Below are 22,486 nucleotides of genomic sequence, written 5' to 3' on the forward strand. Positions count from 1 at the left end.
TTTGGTGGATGTTATTTTCAGTGGCTAAGTTTGCGGTCCTTTGTTATGCAGCAGTGGAAAACTAATGCAACAAGGATTTCACCCAGCCCTATTTCCTTCTTTCTTGGTAATCTCCATCAGTTTCTACTTGATTTTGGTTGCCCTCCAGTGCCTTCAAAGAGTGGTTGAGTGGAGTTCATGATTGCCGTCTGTGGGAGTGCTAGTATAATATCAAGTACTTTGCCACTGCTAGAGCTTGAACTCTTCATACTAATTTCGGCTTTTCCTTCTCTTTAAAAATTATTTATATGGTCTTCATATTATTGTTGTTGTTCAGTCTCTAAGTCATGTTTGACTCTTTGTGACCCCATGGACTGCAGCATGCCTGGCTTCCCTGGCCTTAACTATCTCCCAGTGTTTGTGTAAAGTCATATCCATTGAGTTGGTGATACCATCCAACCATCTCATTCTCTGTTACCCCCCTTTCCTCCTGCCTTCAGTCTTTCCCAGCATCAGGGTCTTTTCCAGTGAGTCGGTTCTGTGCAACAGGTAGCCAAAGTATTGGAGCTTCAATTTTAGCATCAGTTCTTCCAAAGAATGTTCAGGGTTTCTTTTAGGATTGATTGGTTTGATCTCCTTGCTGTCCAAGGTTTATATTCAGTTCAGTTCAGTCGCTCAGTCGTGTCCAGCTCTTTGTGACCCCATGAATTGCAGCACGCCAGGCCTCCTTGTCTCTCACCAACTCCCAGAGTTCACTCAGATTCACATCCATCGAGTCAGTGATGCCATCCAGCCATCTTATCCTCTGTCGTCCCTTTCTTCTTCTGCCCCCAATCCCTCCCAGCATCAGTCTTCTCCAGTGAGTCAACTCTTTGCATGAGGTGGCCAAAGTACCGGAGTTTCAGCTTTAGCATCATTCCTTCCAAAGAAATCCCAGGGTTGATCTCCTTCAGAATGGACTGGTTGGATATTAAATGTACAATATTTCACCCTGTTTAAGTACCATTCTCCTAATGTTAGCTATTTGGTTGTTTCTGACTTTTGCTACAAAAAGCTGCAGAGGTATATCTGGGTCTGTGTTTTAGTTTTGTTGATTTATTAGGATAAATTTGGAGTAGAGTCCCTAGGTTAAAGAGATTAGAGGAAACACTTTTGGAGGGCTGTGCTGCTTACTAGCTGTGAGACTGTGGTAAGTTAACTTATTTGAGTCTCATTTTCAAGGAAATGGCAGCCCACTCCAGTATTCTTGCCTGGAAAATCCCATGAATGGAGGAGCCTGGTAGGCTACAGTCCATGGGGTCTCAAAGAGTCAGACACGACTGAGAGACTTCACTTTCAGTTTTCACTTTTCATCTTATGTGAAAACCTAAGAAAATCTGTCCTTTATGGTTGGAACATTAAATCATGTGGCTTATAGAAAGTGCTGGGGAAAGAGAGGATACTTAATAATGGATGAAGACATGAGGATTACAACGATAGCTACTGATGTGTTTGACATCTTGCTTTTCAAAAGTAAAATGCCAATTTACAGTTGGATTTTTTTTTTTCTTCTGAAGTAAGTCTTCTACATAACTAATCACACAAGGAGGGACAACTACAAAATGCAGAACACAGGACAGGGTAGCTAAGTTAAAGATGAAAGAATAGACTTTATAATACTACCATATGCATATTTGGTGCTGAATCAGGTCTCCAAAAAATATAATTGTCCCATTCTCCTTAGTTTGTGCATCAAAATGAAGTCCTTTTGAGATGACTTAGAGGGGTGGTTTCTGGACAGTTTTTTTCCTTTCCCTCTGTGCTTCAGTTTACATCTAGTATGTTTGTTCAGACCAGCAGACTGTATTATCCAGTTTGTTTCCAGTATATAGCTGTCATTTAAATAATCTAAAAAGTTTTTATCGTAGGTCTTTATCAAGCGCTAACTGGGTTTGTAATTTTCCTAGTTTGTCACATCTTCCATAAATACAGTTTTCTCTGTGTCCCAAGAGATGCTATTGTATTGCTATTCATTGAAATAACATTTTCTTAGCATTCTTCTCAAGCCCTTTATTAATGTATATGCCTGGGTTATATTGTTGCAAAATGTTTTTGTTATTGATGGCTAAGTCGCTCTATTTTTATTTTGATGCAATAAATAAAGGTACTTAATTCACATAAGCCTATAAATTAAATTCTCAAGAGGAAAGAAAATGATTTTAAATGCAGTTTACAATGTGGTAACTGGTAACTGGTAATCCACTTGCACACAAGCAAGTGGAATTGGATTGAATGATAAAGTTTCATAACATTATTGTTTGTCTTCTGTGCTGAATGGTTTTCATGATGTTGAGCTGTATGAAGAGATTACCTCCATTCCTACTGACCCCTTCTCTTCTCCTTTCCTCCAGAGAGTAAAAGAAGAATTTTTCCTTTGTTTTCCAAAATGATTCTGTCTGTATAGTTGAAATGGCTTTTCTTTAAAAGGGAGGCAAAGAGTCTGAGCTGCAGTTATTAGTTGTTCTAAAAGTGTAGTTGTTGTTGCAAATCAAAGAAGCATCTCTCCTGAATGTTTGTTTCCTTTCTTGAATGAATAATTTTCAGATTCCACTCCCCACCCCCAGTAGAAATAAAATTAACAGGAGAATATGAAAAGGACAACTGAATCGTTCTATTTTTAATAACTCTTCAAAAGTTTTTAAAAGTTGCTTCTATAACATCATAAAGATTTTGTTGCCATTGGCTGCCATCAGAAGAGATTATTTTCAAATATTCCTGTTTGACCTCCACAAAGGTGCATTTTCTCCTCGAGAAAGCCACTGGCAAATTCAGCTAATGCAGAACCAGGAGTTCATTTGTTTAAATAGTTGCAGCTTTAGGGCTCAAATAGAACACATCAGCTCTTTCAGTTAATTTCTGACAAGCTCAGGTGATGACTTTGATTTGTCAGATCATGTATCCTGTGGATGGTTACCTGAGAAACAATCTTTTTTCTTAGGTGGCTGCTTAGGAATTGTGATTCTTGCAGGCAATTCTGTAGAAGATTCACATTTTTTAATTTGAACGTAGAGGACTCATCCACATTCTTCAGAGCAAGCACAAGCCTCAAATTCTTCTTCCATTAATTTCATTCTGCAATCATTTTTTTAAGACCTGGATATGTTTAAAATTTACATGATCATTTTTTTTCTCATCTGCAGTAAAATTCTAGTTAGATTATTTCTAAACCACAAATTAGCAATTTCATTTTCCCAGGATGACTTTCTGCTTGCTTCTGTTTGATACATTTTACTCATCTACAGTAGCGTATACAGTAGTGTACCTAAGGCCACTATTCATGTACCATATTATCCTCATAACTGCAATTTTTTTACATGATAGTTTGTACATTGCTTTTATGAAAGCAATTAAGTTGGTTAATCCTATGGAGACAACAATATTCTTTTGCTCACCAGTGCATCATTATAATTGCAAACTTTCACAGTGACCCAGTTTGCAGTGTCTACAAACCCGTAGGAGGCTGGTATCAAGGTGAAGGCAGTGCCCCTGGGGGTGAGGATAAGGAGCACTTGCACAGAACCACAGTGACTGGTCACCTTACAGGGAATGGTTAGGGCTTGCTGATCTTGTGTTCCCAGTATCCTTACTGCATGCAGATGATGAAGAGCCTGGCCTGAATGGTAGCCCCTTGGATGGTAGTGGTTACCTCCATGGAGTGCTTAACACCTAGACTGTCATGTCTGTGGTAAAACCCAGTGGTGACAAATGCAGCTTAAACCTGGTGCACTGGCCAGCACGGGTCTACTTTTGCATGGACATAATCTTCAAAACATTGCCCCTGAGGGACACGCCTGAAACAAAGTCAGCGATCTCAGATTCTGTGAGAGCAAAGAGAAAGGAGAGACCACTTCCAGGGCCTTTATGTGCTTGATCAGGCAGCTCAGTTTGGTGACACACTGATGTCCTCTGCCGTGTCCTCGGCCATGCCACCAAGAAGCCTTTCTGTAGCAGCTCCCCATCATTCACTGCTACATGCTCTCTTGGAGAGGAGATGCCGAATTCTTCGAATTGGACGCTGTCTCGCCTTGCACCTTAAGTCAGAGCTGAAGTTGGGGAGTATGCACCAGCAGCATAGTCTTCGTGGCGTTGCTTCTGCTGAGTGTAGGTAGTTTGAACTGATGAACAGATCAAAGAACAGAGTGTTATTTATGTATTGTTTCATTCTGGTTTTTGATACTGTCCTTAATTCATTTCAGACTAACATTATAGTTATATCTGGGAGACAGCTTTTAAACACACAAAAAAATATGTGTAAGATGATATTATCTTATATACTTCTGTATCATTTAATTTCAAAAAGGAAACTCTAGTCATTTGAGCAGGCACAGTCTGTTCAATAGTCAAAATTTGATGAATTTTATAAGGTTTGAAAAGATCTTTTCATGTACAGTAAAATGACATCATTCTTTGCTGGCTCCTATAAAATTGGCTTATCTTTTGCCAGCAGAATGACTGAAGTCTTGCTTCCTGTTTATAAAGCTAGAGTTTATTATCCTGAATATTGTATTACCAAGTATAGCCTTTAGGATACGTTTCATTGCAAGAAAAAGAAAACATGACCAGAGCTGTCTTAAAGTATGAGAATAATTGTTAATTGCATAATGAGAACCATGGATGAAAGTTCTACTATCAATTAATTCAACAGTGTTTTCAGAATGAAAGTTCTGTACATCTTTCGGCTAGACTTTGGTCCTTAGACTTGTCCCATAATGATTAAAAAGACACTATTACTCCAGACACTTAGTTTTTGCCATCACTTCATGGCAAGTAGATGGGGAAACAATGGAAAGAGTGATAGACTTTATTTTCTTGGGTTCCAAAATCACTGCAGATAGTGACTGCAGCCATGAAATTCAAAGATGCTTGCTCCTTGGAAGAAAAGCTATCACCAACCTAGACAGCATATTAAAAAGCAGAGACATTACTTTGCCAGCAGAGGTCCATTTAGTCAAAGCTATGGTTTTTCCAGTAGTCATGTATGGATGTGAGAGTTGGACCATAAAGAAAGCTGAGCGCAGAAGAATTGATGCTTTTGAACTGTGGTGTTGGAGAAGACTCTTGAGAGTCCCTTGGACTGCAAGATCAAACCAGTCCATCCTAAAGGAAGTCAGTCCTGAATATTCATTGGAAGGACTGATGGTGAAGTTGAAGCTCCAGTGCTTTGGCCACCTGATGCGAAGAACTGACTCATTGGAAAAGACCCTGATGCTGGAAAAGATTGAAGGCGGGAGGAGAAGGGGATGACAGAGGATGAAATGGTTGGATGGCATCACCAACTCTATGGACATGAGTTTGAGCAAGCTCCAGGAATTGGTGATGAGCAGGGAGGCATGGGTTGCTTCAGTCCATGGGGTCACAGAGTTGGACACAACTGAGTGACTGAACTAACTAATTACTTCAGACAAATTAAATGAGAGTCACCATGGGGGAGTGAGGGAGTCCAGGCATTGGTCCACTTAGAATGCATGATGATTCTATCCTGCAGCTTGGCAGGACTGAGAACAAAGTTATACCAAGTAGGATTCACACTGGGGATTATAAACCCAGCTACCCTGAAGCGTATGGCCATTCAGTAGCTGAAGAAAGCAGTTCTTTTAGCACCGAATAATGGAGAAGAATTTGGCCAATATTGTCTGCCATGCTACAGATGATTTAAAGTGCAAAAAACAAACAATGCATTTTGAATTCATGTGTGATCATTATTATTACTTTAAAAAGCTATATAAATTGTTCTTACCCTTTGCCTTAGAGACAAATCTTTAGATAGACAGTTTTTATTAACTCAGTGAACTGCAGTACAAAAAGAATGTTTTGGTTAGGAAGGAGGCAAGAGTATTTAAAGCATACTTTCAGTCATTTGATGTGTAGATAAATATCAGTCTATTAAATAATTGTAAAGAAATGATCTATGTTGCCTTGTCTGAGGATTGTAGTCAACTCTTGATCAATCAGAATTGAGTCTTCATGGGTTATAGAACATGTGCTCTTTGTTGTGACTCTCTTGTTTTTTAATTTTTAGGTGCATTCTGCCTTCACCAGCATGTGCCAGAACAGAATTTATTATTATCCTGTCTAAACATTCTGTTGCTTAATGGCATTGCCATTTTCTAGATAAGACACTTTACTTGTATTCATATAGCATCTTTGACAAGCAGGTTTTCTCTTCTCTCTAGTTCACAGTAGTGTCCTTCTGAGTCTCTGTTTTGTTTTTGACTGTGAAATACCACCTTAAAAAGTACTCGCTCTCCCTCCCTCTGCTCGCAATATGTTTTTCAGTCTCTCTATTTAGTTTATCCCTAATGGTGCTTCTGGAGTTATCATCCTAAAATTTAGATGGGATCATGTCCTTTTTGCATTGCCTTATCTCCTCCTTATCTACAGAACAAAAATTCAAACTGTTAGATTTTTTTTCCCAAGCACGACCTAAAAATATTTCCCATCTCACATACTCTGCTTTATACTGTGATGTTGATACTCCTCCCATGAGGAGGTGGAATCTATATATCCCTTCACTAGACTATGGGCAGATTTCTGATGGTGGTAAGACACTATGTACCACCTCGACAAGTCATAAAGAGTGTTAGGGCTTCTAACTGCACCTCTGGGACACTCCATGTTGGAACCGAAGTCACCATGCTGTGAGAGAGTCCAGCCAAAACCTTCCCTGCAGACCTTGCTAAACTCCCACCAGCAATTTGCTGCCCTGAGTGATCTTAGAAATGGATCCTTCCCCCAGTTAAGCTCCCCAAGCTGATCTTTGTAGACAGAAATGAGCTATCCCTGCCAAGTCCACCTATATTGGAAAATCATGGGGGAAGAAAAAGGTTTGTTGTTTAGTCACTAAGTCATGTCTGAGTCTTTTGCAACCCCATGGACTGTAGCCCGCCAGTCTCCTCTGTCCATGGGATTTTCCAGGCAAGAATACTGGTGTGGGTTGCCATTTCCTTCTCCAGGGGATCTTCCCAACTCAGAGATTGAACCGGTGTCTCCTACAATGCAGGTGGATTTCTTACTACTGAACCACCTGGGGAACTCAAGAAAAAGGTTACTTGTATTTAAAGTCACTAGATTTTTCTTTTTAAAACCAGCTTTGATGAAGTATAAGGTTATAATTTTACAATAATGTTTGGTATACAATTCAGTGAATTTTGATAAATATTTGCAGTCTTTTCATTACTTAACAGAATCAAAATAGAATAGTTAAATCATTTTACAAAGTTCTATTGTATACCTTAGCATTTAATTCCCTGTCACTATCCTCAGTCCCTGGTAACCACTAATCTATTACTAGAGTTTTGCCTTTTTCAGAGTGGAAAATTGGTTTCTGTACTCATTTATAGCTATTATAAATATACCTGTTATGAATATTCAAGTATAAATCTTTTTGTGGACATCAGTTTTCACTGGTAAAGAATGGTATTTTTCAGTTATATGGTAGTATAGGGGCTTGCTATATGGCTCAGCAGGTAAAAATCTTCTTGCAATCCAGAAGACACATGAGACTCAGGTTCAAACCCTGGGTTGGGAAGATCCTCTGGAGAAGGAAATGGCTGCCGCTCCAGTATTCTTGCCTGAAAAATCCCATGGACAGAGGAGCCTAGTGAGCTACAGCCAGTGGGTTGCAAAGAGTCGGACACGACTGAGTGACTAAACACAGCACAGGTGGTAGTATATGCCTGATTTTTAAAACTGTTTTCCAAAGTAATTTTTCCAGCGGTGTGTGGGACTTTTAGTTTCCTTGTGTTTCTGCTAGTTCTTGTTGTTGCTCTTTATTTATTTATTTTTAAGTACACCAGTTCTCATGGATATAAAGGCAACTCATTCATGTTTTAATTTGCACAGACTTAATGACTAATAATATTCACATCCTTCATGTGTTTGCCATTTCTGTCATGTTAAAAAAAAATGGGTTGTATATCTCTTTAATACTTAGTTTTAAGATTTCTTATATATAAGGTTGGCCAAAAAGTTCATTTGAATATTTGAACCCAATATTTGGGATGGGCTTCCCTAGTAAAGAATCTGCCTGACAATGCAGGAGACGTGGGTTTGATCCTTGAGTCGGGAAGATCCCCTGGAAAAGGAAATGGTAACCCACTCCAGTATGCTTGCCTAAGTATTCCCATGGATAGAGGAGCCTGGTGGGCTAGAGTCCATGGGGTTGCAAAAGAATCAGACACAATTTAGCAGCTAAACAACAGCAACAACAAAATATTTGGGATATGTTTCCTATCAGGTAAATAGTAATGTAAATATTTTCTCCTGTTTCCTAGGTTGTTGTCTTTTCACTTTCTTGATGAAGTCTTTGGAAGCACAAAGTTCATAATTTTGGTCAAATACAGTTTATCATGTTTTTCTTTTGTGGTTCATGTCTTTTGTGTTTCTTCCAAAAAAAAAAAAAAATCAAAACCAAGCAAAACGCAAATAAAAACTTTGCCTAAACAAGATAACAAAGATTTTTCTCCTGTATTTTCTTCTAGAAGCTTTATATTTTTAGCTTGTGCATCTAGGGGTATGACCCATTTTGGTTTAATGTATACGGTGTGTGGCAGATTCCATCGTTTTCATGTGGATATCAAATATTTTCAGCTACATTTCTTAAAAAGATCATCTTCTCATTGAAATATCTTGGCACCTTTCTTGAAAATCATTTGACCATGTTTATAGGGTTACATTTCTGGAGTATATTTTGTTCTGTTATTTTCTTTTGATTATGCTTCTGTCCTTGTGCCAATATCTATTCTCTTAATTACTGTAATTTTATTATCAATCTTGAAATCAGTTAGTGTTAAGTTCTACAACATTTGTATTTTATTCAAAGACATTCTAACTATTCCAGATTTTTGCATTTCCATATATATATTTTATGATAAGCTTTTATTTACTATGAAAAGGATTGCTAGAATGGAGATTATATTGAATATATTGATCAATTTACTGACAGTGACATCCTTAAGATATTGTTTTTTTATTCTGTATGTCCATTTACTTAGTCCTTTTTGTGGTGTTTAGCAGTTTTCAGTGTATAAATCTTGCACACATTTTATAAATTTATTCTTTGCACTATTTGTAGTAGTCCAAATGGGGTTCAGTTACTAAAGAACACTCAAAGTGTGCAAAATTAGAATTTATTGCAAGGGAAAGATTCAATATAGCAACAAGATTAGAACAATAAAGATATGCATTGGAGCCAGAGGCTCCCTCATTACAAGAGGTTTAGAAGAGCTGGACATGACCTCTGACTGTCCTCTCTGTTGATCATATGATCACTTTTTCTCTCAGATCAGGTGCCACTAATGTGTGCACAGAACCATGTAGCCCCCACTGGAGCCTAGACTTATATTACTTATACTCTGTTTATCAAGTAGGCATAGTTTTTCCCATAACCAGCCCCAAAGGTAGAGCCTTCTATGGTTTTTCACTCAGACCAGATGGAAATCATCAGATTTCACTTGTTAATAAACATTGTTGACAGTCTGGTACAGACTACCCTGAAACTCACCTTCAGCCTATCAGCACAAAGCAGCACTATCAAGCCATACATTTCTTATCTTGACAGGGTCAACACCGCACAGGTACATTTTTACTTCAGCAAAACAGCTCAGGCTAATTCCCGGTATGCTGTAATTGAACCACATCCCTAAACTTTTCTTTGGTCCTATTACAAATGGTTATTCTAAAAAACTTCTGTTTCCAATATGTATTGCTTTTATATGTAAACAAAACATACTTTTTGTATATTGACCTTATATCCTTGCTAACTCGTTACTTTTATATCCTTATGACCTTGCTGACTCATTACTTTTAATAACTTCTTGTAGATTTCATAGAAATTTTTACATTGAAAATCATGCAGTCTTTGAATCAGGGTAGTTTTTCTTCTTTCTTAAAAATCTGTATGCCTTTTATTTCTTTTTCTTGCCTTGTTGCATTCACTGAGAACTCTAGTATAGTGTTGACTAAAAGTGATGACAGCATTCTTTCTGATCTCAGAGGTAAAACATCCAGTATCTCAGCATTAAGTAAGGTGTTGTCTCTAGGATTTTTGTAGATATTCTTTATCAGGTTGAAGTACTCTTCCTTTTATTCCCAGTTTTTATCATGAGTGGGTATTAAATTTTGTCAAATGCCTTTTTTGCTTTCACTAAAACACATTAAGACAGTCATTTGGTTCCTTTGGTGGAGGCATGGGTGGGGTATGTCAGTCTGTTAATATAGTAAACTTGTATTAAATTTTGAATGTCCTAGAATAGACTCTCTTGACCATGATTCTTTTTATGTATTACTTTGTTCAATTCGAAAACATCCTCAAGGATTTTTGCTTCTGGGTTTATGAGACTCATGAGTCTGTAGTTTTTTTCTTTTTTTTTTTTTTTTTTTTTTGTAATGCCTTTGTCTAATTAGGGTATTAGGTTAATGCTTGACTACAGAATGATTTGTAGCATGTTTCTTCTTTAGTATTTTGCATGACTTTGTATAGCATTGTTACTCATTTCTTATGTTTGGTCTAACTCACCAATGAAGCCACATGGACCTGTGAACTTTCTTTGTGGATAGGTTTTTAAATTACAAATTCTTTTTCTCTAATAAATATATAGCTATTCAGGTTATGAAATTTCACCATTCTATTTAACTTGCTGAATTTGTTGTTATAGAATTTTTAGTAATGTTTTCTTGCTAACCTTTTACTGTCTGTGTGATCTGTAGTGATGTTTTCTCTCTCATTCTTGATTATATGAGTTTTGTCTACTCTTTTTCCCTAGTCAGGTTTATTAACCTTTCAAAGAGCTTTCTTTCATTGATTTTCAATAAAGACATTGTTTTTATATTTTTTGTTATAGAATTTATATAGAATTCAATAGTAAGTTAAAACAAAAAGGCATACAGAGAATTCTCATTATTTGGATGGCAAATTTAACCTTTTTTAAATATAAAATTTCCTCTATAATGTGGTTTGAGTATTTATATTTCATCATAATTTACATGTTTATTAATATGCTTTAGATAATTCTAGTCTCATTTTCTTTTGGTATATAAAAGGAGAAGGACTCTTTAAGTTCACTTGTCTGATTTAGAGATTTCTTTTAACCTCACTTCAGGGCTTTTTCCCATGCTGCAGTGAAGACGATGCAAAGGAATCCATACTAGGATTTAACAGAATGAGTAAATGGTTCTATTACAAAAAGAGCCACTCTAGGAAATGGAACTCTACCTAGTAAATATGGGCTTACTTAGTACATTTACCATGTGACTGGAGTTATCACAATTTTGTTTGTAAAATCTTTCAGAATTTCCTCTGTCATTATCACTGTAACTCAAATTCTGGAAAATGTAAATACTTCCATTGTGCTTGGCCAACAGTGAGTAACAGTAGTGGTTATTTACTGACCTTTTCAGATATTTTTAGATGAGGAAAGGTATAAATAAGTAAAGCAACTCTTTGATTTCTGATAAATGGTCTGGAGGCTGAAGAGCCATAGAAAGGGACTCATTCTGCATCTTGTGCAGTTTACTGTCCCTTTCTCCGCTTGCTCAGCCACTCCTTAATAATGATCCCAAGGGAGCAGACTCACGCTATATCCTTCCTCTTATACCCATGCTAGAAATCTTAACTACTTCATCCTTGAACTAATCCCTGAAATTACTATTTCTCTCAATTTTTATAAACAGTTTTTCTCGACTCTCTACTTCCACTTCTCCCTTCCATCTAATTTCTTTTGATATATTGTTGTCATTAATCTTGCTAAAAACATTGCAGTTATATCACTCTTTTGCTCTCCAAACTTTTACAGAATAAAATGTTCTAAAACTCTTCATCCCTAATAAATGCTTTTTCTAGTTTCACCATCTTGGAACATGGACTCGTCCTCAGTTATTGACAATTTCTGTCATATTAAAAAAAATACATTAGTAATATTTTAAGACACATGAAGTGGCCCCCCTTAACCTTTTCATCGAACTGAAATTGTATTTATTAAATAGTAACATCACAGTATTTGTCTTTTCGAGACTAGCTTATTTCACTTAGCATAATGTTTTTATGATTCATCCATGTTGAAGCATGTATCAGTTTCCTTCCTTTTTAAGGCTAAATATCAGGTCTCTTTTTAAGACCAGGTTTTTTTTTTTATAGGAAGAGGGTTGAAGATGTTAGAATATTAAATATGTGAGAAGAATTACTATAGTTAGAAGATAGGGTTGTAGGGGGAAGATTCTGAGGCTTCTGAAACTTTCAACTTTGCTTGTCCTACTTATATAGGGTAGCAGAATATGCCATCCCAAAGCATGCCACGGGGATGTAAGGATTATTTTGAGTCAAGGGCATGTAAACAGATCCAAGGCCATTCTGACCTTTCTTTTTCTTCTTGAGAGCAAGAGGTAAACTCTTATGTCAAAGGTACCATCCTGATACCAGATGAAAGGAAACCATTCTTACTGTTAGAGAGTGGCAATCTGTGTGAACAGACCTTGTTACTCACTCTCACCTTCCTACTCACTTTTCCACAATTAACTGCTCTAGCGCAAATCCTTTGTCTTGTTTTCACAGTTTACTGCTCTTTGTCCAACCCCATACATGAGCTTTGGGCCCTAACTACTTTGGGTCTTTATTTTCCTTTGAAGGCTTTCAGAAAGATACAAAAAAATTACTAAATAAAATTTATGTGTTTTTCTCCTGTTACTGTGTCTTGTGTCATTGTTCTTAGCCCAGCTGGAAAGAGGGTAGAGGAGAAATTTTACCCTTCCATTCAATCTTGCTTCCCATTTACTGAGTTTCTTCTAGGTATTAGTAGTGCCTGGGTTTTCAATTTATTTATTTATTTATTTAAGTAAAATCTCATCTCAGAGCATGTTTACTTGTAATTAATAAGCATGTGTGTGTATTTAGTTGCTAAGTCGTGTCCACAGGCTTCCCTGTCCTTCATTATCTTCACTTTAATAGGTATACAGTTCAATAATGTTATCTACTGTTTTAGGAATCACCTTTTCTTTGCAGTCTTTGAATATTTGTTTTTATTCTTTTCACTGAAGAGCTGTTAAAACTGAGGATCCTATTTGTAGGGCAGAAATAGAGATGCAGACACAGAGAAGGGACTTGTGGACACAGTGAGGGAAGGAGAGGGTGGGATGGATTAAGAGAATAGCATTGAAATATATACATTGCCATGTGTAAAATAGATAGTGGGAAGTCCTTATATAATGCAGGGAGCTTAGTCTGGTGCTTTGTAATGACCTGGATGGGTGGGATGGGAATGGGTGGGAGGCAGCTTCAAGAGGGAGGGGACACATGTATACTTATGGTTGATTCATGTTGTCATACAGCAGAAATCAGCACAACATTGTAAAACAATAATCCTCCAGTTAAAACAAACAAACAAACAAGCTAATGGAAATGTCTTTTTGGACTCATGATAACCCAGATGACCTGAAAAATAAGTTATTTCTTTGGAGTTCTCTTAGTGATAGGTAAGCATGCAGGTGACAAAGCTTACTTTACTTGTTATAAATATTCTAAAAAGTTCAGCCTTCGATTTGGACTTAGCTTTTTCACCCCTACTTATTGTGTAATAAAATGATAGTCTCCTGAAAGGGTTAGTTCTTGGCCTCCTTGAACAGGAACTATCCTAAGAAATTTTTTGGGACAAATCTGATCACTTTATACTTCCAGAGTATGCCCTTGTCTTTTCCTATATGTGAATTCTAAGCTATTGTAAGCTATTAAGTGCTTTGCAGTATGATTCAAATCTATTTCATGTCCTGTTTCTTGCCAGACTCCCAATTCCCTCCCTACTCACTTTCATCCCTGCCTTCATCTCCACAAAATGACTTAGAATTCTCCAAATGTGGCCTATACGTTCCCTAGCCTAGCAAATAAGATTCTCCCTGTTTGGAATACCCTATTCTTGTTTCTCTGTATCTGGTGAAATCTGTCTATTTGATGGAAGCCTCTGTCAGAGTTTCTTATCTGAACCTCAGAACTCAATGATTTAAGTGACTGTTTCTCAGTTTTTTAAAGATAGTGTGTGGAAAAAAAAATAAAGATGGTGTGTGAAAATTATCATTCTAGATATATACAGACAAAGTTAATTTATTACCTTCAATAGATGCTTTAGGATATTAGGGATTAATTTTTCTTTTGAGAGACCTCCTCCGACCCCCCCAGCCGCCAAATACATTGGAGAAGGAAATGGCAACCCACTCCAGTGTTCTTGCCTGGAGAATCCCAGGAACAGAGGAGCCTGGTGGGCTGCTGTCTATGGGGTCACACAGAGTTGGACACGACTAAAGTGACTTAGCAGCAGCAGCAGCCACTAAATACCGTCTAGTCTGAATTTGTTCCTTTCTGTTGCTCTTGCACAAATTTTACACTCCTTTGAAACACTTGTTACATTATAATTATTTGTTTGTACATTATATGTTATGTTCTGTTAGCTTTTCTATTTAGCCTGGGCATCTAGAGAACCGAGCCTGTCTTCTAGGACTCGGCACCATGCCTGATATAGCACAGATGGTCAATAAATTTTAGTGAATATAAATAGATACAGATGCTGAGGATTATACTGACTTAAAGTGATTTAGATTTATTTTTTTCAGCACAACTGTAGTCTACATTGTTCATTCCCTTTTCTAATTTATTTTTGTATTTGCTTTCTTTCTTGAGTACCTTAATATTTGCTGCCCTGTTTTCTAGTTGACTCTGTATCACAGATGAGAATTTTACTGTTTTTTTGTGGATGCTTTGTCTGCCTAAATAGAGTTAAGTGCTCCTAGTGAGGGCTTCCAGGGTGGATCAGTGGTAAAGAATCTGCCTGCAGTACAGGATGCGAATTTGATCCCTCGGTCAAGAAGATTCCCTGGAGAAGGAAACAGCAACCCACTCCAGTATTCTTGCCTGGGAAATCTCATGGACAGAGGAGTCTGGGAGGCTGTAGTCCATGGGTTCGTAAAAGAGTTGGACACGATTAGCGACTGAACAACAACAATGAGAACCTATTGGTATAGATTTCTGGAATCTCTAGTGTCAGATTTATAAGAATTGACAGTTATATGAAAAGTTATATGTGAGATGATGTTTTTGCCTACTTTTGTTTGAATATAATGTTGCTTTTCTAGTATTTATAGTTTTTGTGTTATCCCCATTTTCTTAGTTGATTATGTTCTCTGTACATTATTATATTTACCCTTTAAATGTTTGTTCTGTGAATTGATTTCTCATCCAGGTGGTAAACTAATTTCCCTCCATTCTTTTTGCATCCCTGTATGTAGAGATGGAAAAAAAGGTGTGCTAAGTCACTGTAGTTGTGTCTGACTCTTTGCAACCTCATGGACTGTAGCCGCTGGGTTCCTCTGTCCATGGGATTCTCCAGTCAAGAATATTGTAGTGGGTTGCCATGCCCTCCTCCAGGGGATTTTCCCCACCCAGGGGAAGGGAATTGAACCCACATCTCTTATGTCTCCTGAATAGGCAGGCAGGTTCTTTACCACTAGCGCCACTTGGGAAATAGATACTTATTATTATTTAATGTCATTTTATTAAGTATATGCTGTGTTCATGAAGAACAGAAAAGTTAATCATTTGAATTGATAGAACCACATAGGGTTCTTTTTCAGCCTCTGGAGGATAGTGACAGTGCAGCTTCGCTTTGTGGAAAAGACCCTGTGGTTGTTGGATTTTGTACTTTGGAATGTCAGAATGCATTCTTTGAATGCCATAGTGTGATTGTTTTAATTTTTGTGAAGCAGATATTTCACTAGACCATAGTTTTCTGACAGAATTAGGATAAAACTATCTTCACATCTTCGTCCGTGCCTAGCCACAGAAGATTAAAAGGACACATTCACTATTTTGTTAACTAGTTTCTGTTCTGTTGTGTTGTCTTTCTCCTCTCCTTAAAGCTTGAGATGTGTGCTTTTTTGAGGTCGGTTAGAAACATTTTCAAAGTGCCTGAGTTGGCAAAATGTTAAACTATTCCAGGATCAGAAGTAGCTTGGCATGTGTAGAGACGACCACATCACTAGCAAACTAAGCTGTCAGATCTGTGAATCCTGACTATATTATGTTTCCTGAACTTATTCTTAACTTTTTATAGTCTCAGTTTTCTCTTGTTTTGAAATATATTAATATTCAGTTCAGTCAGTTCAGTCACTCAGCTGTGTCCAACTCTGTGACCCCATGGACTGCAGCACACCAGGCCTTCCTGTCCATCACCAACTCCCAGAATTTACCCAAACTCATGTCCATTGAGTCGGTGATGCCATTCAACCATCTCATCCTCTGTCGACCCCCTCTCCTGCCCTCAATCTTTCCCAGCCTCAGGGTATTTTCAAATGAGTCAGCTCTTCGCATCAGGTGGCCAAAGTATTGGAGTTTCAGCTTCAACATCAGTCCTTCTAATGAACACCCAGGAGTGATCTCCTGTAGGATGGACTGGTTGGATCTCCTTGCAGTCCAAGGGACTCTCAAGAGTCTTCTCCAAAACCACAGTTCAAAAGCATCAGTTCTTCTGTGCTCAGCTTTTTTTTATAGTCCACCTCTCACATCCATACATAACTACTGGACAAACCAGAGCCTTCACTAGACGGACTTTTGTTGACAAAGTAATGTCTCTGCTTTCTAATGTGCTGTCTAGGTTGGTCATAACTTTCCTTCCAAGGAGTAAGCGTCTTTTAATTTCACGTCTGCAGTCACTATCAGCAATGATTTTGGAGCTCCAAAAAAGAAAGTCTGCCACTGTTACCACTGTTTCTGCAACTATTTCCCATGAAGCGATGGGACCAGATGCCATGGTCTTAGGTTTCTGAATGTTGAGCTTTAAGCCCACTTTTTCACTTTCCTCTTTCACTTTTATTAAGAGGCTCTTTAGTTCTTTTTCACTTTCTGCCATAAGGATGGTGTCATCTGCATATCTGAGGTTATTGATATTTCTCCTGGCAATCTTGATTCCAGCTTGTGTTTCATCCAGCCCAGCATTTCTCATGATGTACTCTGCATAGAAGTTAAATAAGCAGGGTGACAATATACAGCTATTTAGAACCAGTCTGTTGTTCCATATTCCGTTCTAACTGTTGCTTCATGACCTGCATACAGATTTCTCAGAAGAGAATGGTATTCTCAGATGATATTCCCATCTCTTTCAGAATTTTCCACAGTTTCTTGTGATCCACACAGTCAAAGGCTTTGGCATAGTCAATAAAGCAGAAATAGATGTCTCTCTGGAACTCTCTTGCTTTTTCAATGATCCAGAAAATGTTGGCAATTTGATCTCTGGTTCCTCTGCCTTTTCTAAAACCAGCTTGAACATCTGGAAGTTCACGGTTCACGTACCGTTGAAGCCTGGCTTGGAGAATTTTGAGCATTACTTTACTAGCGTGTGAGATGAGTGCAATTGTGCGGTAGTTTGAGCATTCTTTGGCATTGCCTTTCTTTGGGATTGGAATGAAAACTGACTTTTTCCATCCTGTGGCCACTGCTGAGTTTTCCAAGTTTGCTGGCATATTTGCTTGATATTTCTCCTGGCAATCTTGATTCCAGCTTGTGTTTCAGCATTTTTTGCAGCATTTTCAGCATATTTGCAGCATTTCCACAGCATCATCTTTTAGGATTTGAAATAGCTCAATTGGAATTCCATCACCTCCACTAGCTTTGTTCATAGTGATGCTTTCTAAGGCCCACTTGACTTCACATTCCAGGATGTCTGGCTCTATGTGAGTAATCACACCACTGTGATTGTCTGGGTTGTGAAGATCTTTAATTATATTAATAATTTTATTAGTTATTAGGAGGGATTATTTATCCATCCTAATCCCACAGATTTAAAGTGGCTTAAAAAATACTTCTAAATGTAACAAAGTAGAAAACATCAGGCAAAGTATAGATAGAATAGAAATGACCAGCGGGAAATTTAACATACAGGTCATGCAAGGTTTCACATGGTTATTATTATGGATCAGGAATTTGACTCTGAGATCTTAACTGCCGAAATTAAAAGGAAACAGTTTTTCCATACAGAGAGAATTTTCTTCTACTCTAAAGAAATGCAGCTTTTCCTTGCAATTCAACAATTGTCCCACAGTACATAAAAGTATTATAATACATTTTATATGGCAATTTTCAATACCTATCTTAAGTAAATTGGAGAGATGATGCCAGGGTAAGTTTAGGCACGGCGACTCTGTAGAAACCTATAAGATACTCATACACATTCACAGTTGTGCCTTCCCTCTGTGTGCTGCCCCCACCTCCCCCCAGTGCTTGCATACTTCTCTGAGTTCAGTGGAGCTTACTTAGATTGGCAAGATACAGCAGCTGTTTTCAGACAAAGCAGTGAATTACAACTTACCATTCTTAAAATGGTTAGTTCATTCCAAAGTAAGTTAAAAATCATGCAGATGCTCTGCCTTTAGCTGAAAGGGCCTTACTCATATAAATAGCTGATATAAATAACTCATATAAATGCTCATATAAATAACTCATATAAATAACTGATAATAGTATTATTTTGATCAAATCACTCTGTGATAGTTTGTGGTCTTTATTAGGAAGTTTTGACGTCTAGCATCTTAGATTCAGAATTAATGAGGCAAATTATTAGTGAGTTTCATAATGTTAACTCCAGAAATCTTACTACATGAGTAGAGAGTTAATTGCATTTACTAGAGAAAATTCACATCAGTTCAACCTGTTTACTTGATTAGATTGAAATTAAATATTTTTGAAATTCAGTTCAGTTCAGTCGCTCAGTCGTGTCCTACTCTTTGCAACTCCATGAATCACAGCACGCCAGGCCTTCCTGTCCATCACCAATTCCCGGAGTTCACTCAGACTCACGTGCATCGTGTCAGTGATGCCATCCAGCCATCTCATCCTGGGTCATCCTCTTCTCCTCCTGCCCCTAATCCCTCCCAGCATCAGAGTCTTTTCCAGTGAGTCAACTCTTTGCATGAGGTGGCCAAAGTACTGGAGTTTCAGCTTTAGCATCATTCCTTCCAAAGAAATCTCAGGGCTGATCTCCTTCAGAATGGACTGGTTGGATCTCCTTGCAGTCCAAGGGACTCTCAAGAGTCTTCTTCAACACCACAGTTCAAAAGCATCAATTCTTTGGCGCTCAGCTTTCTTCACAGTCCAATTCTCACATCCATACATGACCACTGGAAAAACCATAACCTTGACTAGATGGACCTTTGTTGGCAAAGTAACGTCTCTACTTTTAAATATGTTTGAAATTAGTTTTAGTTAAATCTTTTATTAGGATCGTTGTTGAGTTATTAATGATTCAACCAAATCCTTCAAATTATTGTATGGTGTAAATAACTCAAGTTTTTGGAGAAGAGCCAGTTTAGAATATGTTTTAAGTATTTGGTCAGTGATAGCATATTAACTTGGAAATAGCCACATTGAGTCCTAAAGATTCATTTCATGTTTCACTAATACTTGTTTCTTTTGAACTTAACCACTTCTGTTCTTACACTGAGGCATTGTTTTGGCATAAGGAAGAAAATAATTTGAGAGATGGAACACAGTTATTATGCATCCTGTCAATATGTTTTCCCTATATAGAGTTGATTTTGGGGTTTCTATGGGGGGGGATGATTTGGCAGTATGGTGCAATGTTTTTGTAACACATCACTAATCATGAGATGAGTTTGTTTTCTTAGAGCCTTTCCTTTCTCTTTTTTTCTTCCATTGTTGTGATTTTGTTTTCAGATTGTCTTCTTTTATTACTATAACTGTCTTTAGTCTGCATGGCTGTCCTTTTGCTTGCCTGTTTTGTCCTATATGTGCTGTCTCTTTTGTTCCTAGTCTTCCTTGAATCGTGTCACATAACTTTTATTAACCCCCCACCCAATTTTATTTCACCTCTGTCCGTACAAGATTACTATTTCTTTTTCCTAAAGTGACATAAGAAAATTCAGATTTTTTTCACAGACATATTCAAGGGTAACACTGGAACTTGGAAAAAAGGATTTAGGTTGGGATTTTGACTAATATTAATTGCTTATGTGATTTGAAAGGGCTTCCCTCCTAGCTCAGTCAGTAAACAATATGCCTGCAATGCAGAAGACATGGGTTCAATTCCAGGATCCAGAAGATCCCCTGGAGAAGGAAATGGCAACCCCATCCAATATTCTTGGCTGGAGAATTCCATGGACAGAGGAACCTTGCGGGCTACAGTCCATGGGGTCACAAGAGTCGGACACGACTGAGTGACTTTCACTACTTCACTACTATGCGATTTGAAAGATGCATTAATTTTTTAGTGAAGAGTAATTTTCTTGGTTTCTATTAGACTGGTGCAAAAGTAATTGCAGTTTTGCATCGTTGAACTCTGCTGTTTGATGTTGGAATACATTCTTAATGTGGTACTGTTGTACATCATTTTAATGTGCATTTCTCACTTTATGTTTTTTTGCTAATGACTTGCTGTTTAGTTTATATTTATTTTAGAATAGGGAAATGATGTTAGAGAAAAAGCAAATTTGAGCAGTTTCCTTATTTGAGTTCAAAATGGGTCATAAAGCAGCAGAGACAACTCAGCATCAACAACACGTTTGGCCCAGACACTCCTAGTGAATGTACAGTGCAGTGGTGGTTTAAGAAGTTTTGCAAAGATGACAGCCTTGAAGATAAGAAGCACAGTGGCTGGCCATCAGAAGTTGACAAGGACCAGTTGAGAGGATCTTTGAAGCTGTTCCTCTTACAGCCTCATGAGAAGTTGCTGAAGAACTCAGTGTCAGCCATCCTGTGGTCGTTCTCTACTTGAAGCAAACTGGAAAGATGAAAAAGCTTGGTAAGTGGGTGCCTCGTGAGCTGACAGCAAAAAAAAAAAAAAAAAAATGTTGTTTTGAAGTGTTGTCTTCTCTTATTTTATGCAACAACAGTGAACCATTTCTTGGTCAGATTGTGATGTGTGATGAAAAGTGGATTTTAAAGGACAACGAGCAACAGCCAGCACAGTGGTTGGACCAAGGGGAAGCTCCACAGCACTTCCTAAAGCCAAACTTGCACCAAATAAAGATCATGGTCACTGTTTGATGGTGTACTGCCAGTCTGATCCACTACAGCTTTCTGAATCCCAGGGAAACCATTACATCTGAGAGTATGCTTAGCAGATTAGTGAGATGAAACAAAAACGGCAATGCCTGCAGCCAGCATTGGTCAACAGAAAGGACCCAATTGTTCTCCACAGCGCCCGACTGCATGTTGCACAACCAGCATGTCAAAAGTTGAATGAATAGGGCTACGAAGATTTGCTTCATCCTCCATATTCACTTGACTTCTCAGCAACCTCTTCAAACATCTTGACAACGTTTTTCCAGGGAAAACTCGTCCACAAGCAGCAGGAGGCAGAAAATGCTTTCCATGCATTTGCTGAATCCTGAAGCATGGATTTTTATGTTACAGAAATAAACAAACTTATTTCTCATTGGCAAAAATGTGTTTAACAGTTCCTATTTTGATTAATAAAGATGTATTTGAGCCTAGTTATAATGATTTAAAATTCAGTCTGAAACTGCAATTACCTTTGCACCAACCAATATTAATGTAATTTATTCTTTTAAATATGCAGAGAAAAGATAGCAATAGGTGTCCCATTGCAACACATGTATACTTTATTTAGTGAATTCTCTATCACAGGATTTGCTCAAGTAGAAACTGCATTTCAGTCTCAGAGAGGTTATAGGCTCCCGCATTTGGAAAGTAAACTAAAGTTTCCTACAAACAATGTTCCAAAAGTTTTTACATCAGTGACAGTGTGGAGTTCTGAGAAGAGCATAAGCTTCAGTGTTTGAGATTATAAAATTGAGTTAGATGGGTCTATGTTTAGAACCTGACTCTATCTCTTTTAGCAGGATACTTGTTTAATTTAATTCATTTTGTTTAATTCCTGTGAGATGCAGGAAATACCTTAAAATGAAAGTTGTGAGAAGTAAATGAAATGTAAAACATCTAGCATGGTGTCTGGCAGATGGCATCTGTAATTAGATGCTGCTGCTGCTAAGTCACTTCAGTTGTGTCCGACTCGTGCGACCCCATAGACAGCAGCCCACCAGGCTCCCCCGTCCCTGGGATTCTCCAGGCAAGAACACTGGAGTGGGTTGCCATTTCCTTTTCCAGTGCATGAAAGTGAAAAGTGAAAGCGAAGTCTCTCAGTCGTGTCTGACCCTCAGCGACCCCATGGACTGCACCCTTCCAGGCTGCTCCATCCATGGGATTTTCCAAGCAAGAGTACTGGAGTGGGGTGCCATTGCCTTCTCCATCTAATTAGCTACTGTTCTATAAACTTCTCAAAGAAAGGTTTAGTGACCTTCTGATTTACTGGTAAGTCCATCTGGGTTGGCACTTGTCATGTATTGGAACTTAAGACAAATTTCACAGTATCATGGCATGGGTTAAGAAATTGGCTTTATTGGAAACAGGGTACCTCTTATGGGGAAGAGCCAGAATCAGCAAGGAGAAGGTAAGGCATTG

The 22,486-nt window shown here is 37.9% G+C and overlaps 1 protein-coding gene across 1 annotated transcript in view; it reads left to right on the forward strand.

The window, feature by feature from the left end:
- The window catches only part of DDX10 (DEAD-box helicase 10), a 311,460-nt gene that overhangs the window by 124,051 nt on the left and 164,923 nt on the right, over positions 1–22,486 (forward strand). The window lies entirely within an intron of this gene.

This window comes from Ovis aries, chromosome 15 (assembly GCF_016772045.2).
Source record: "Ovis aries strain OAR_USU_Benz2616 breed Rambouillet chromosome 15, ARS-UI_Ramb_v3.0, whole genome shotgun sequence".
Classification (NCBI taxonomy): domain Eukaryota; kingdom Metazoa; phylum Chordata; class Mammalia; order Artiodactyla; family Bovidae; genus Ovis; species Ovis aries.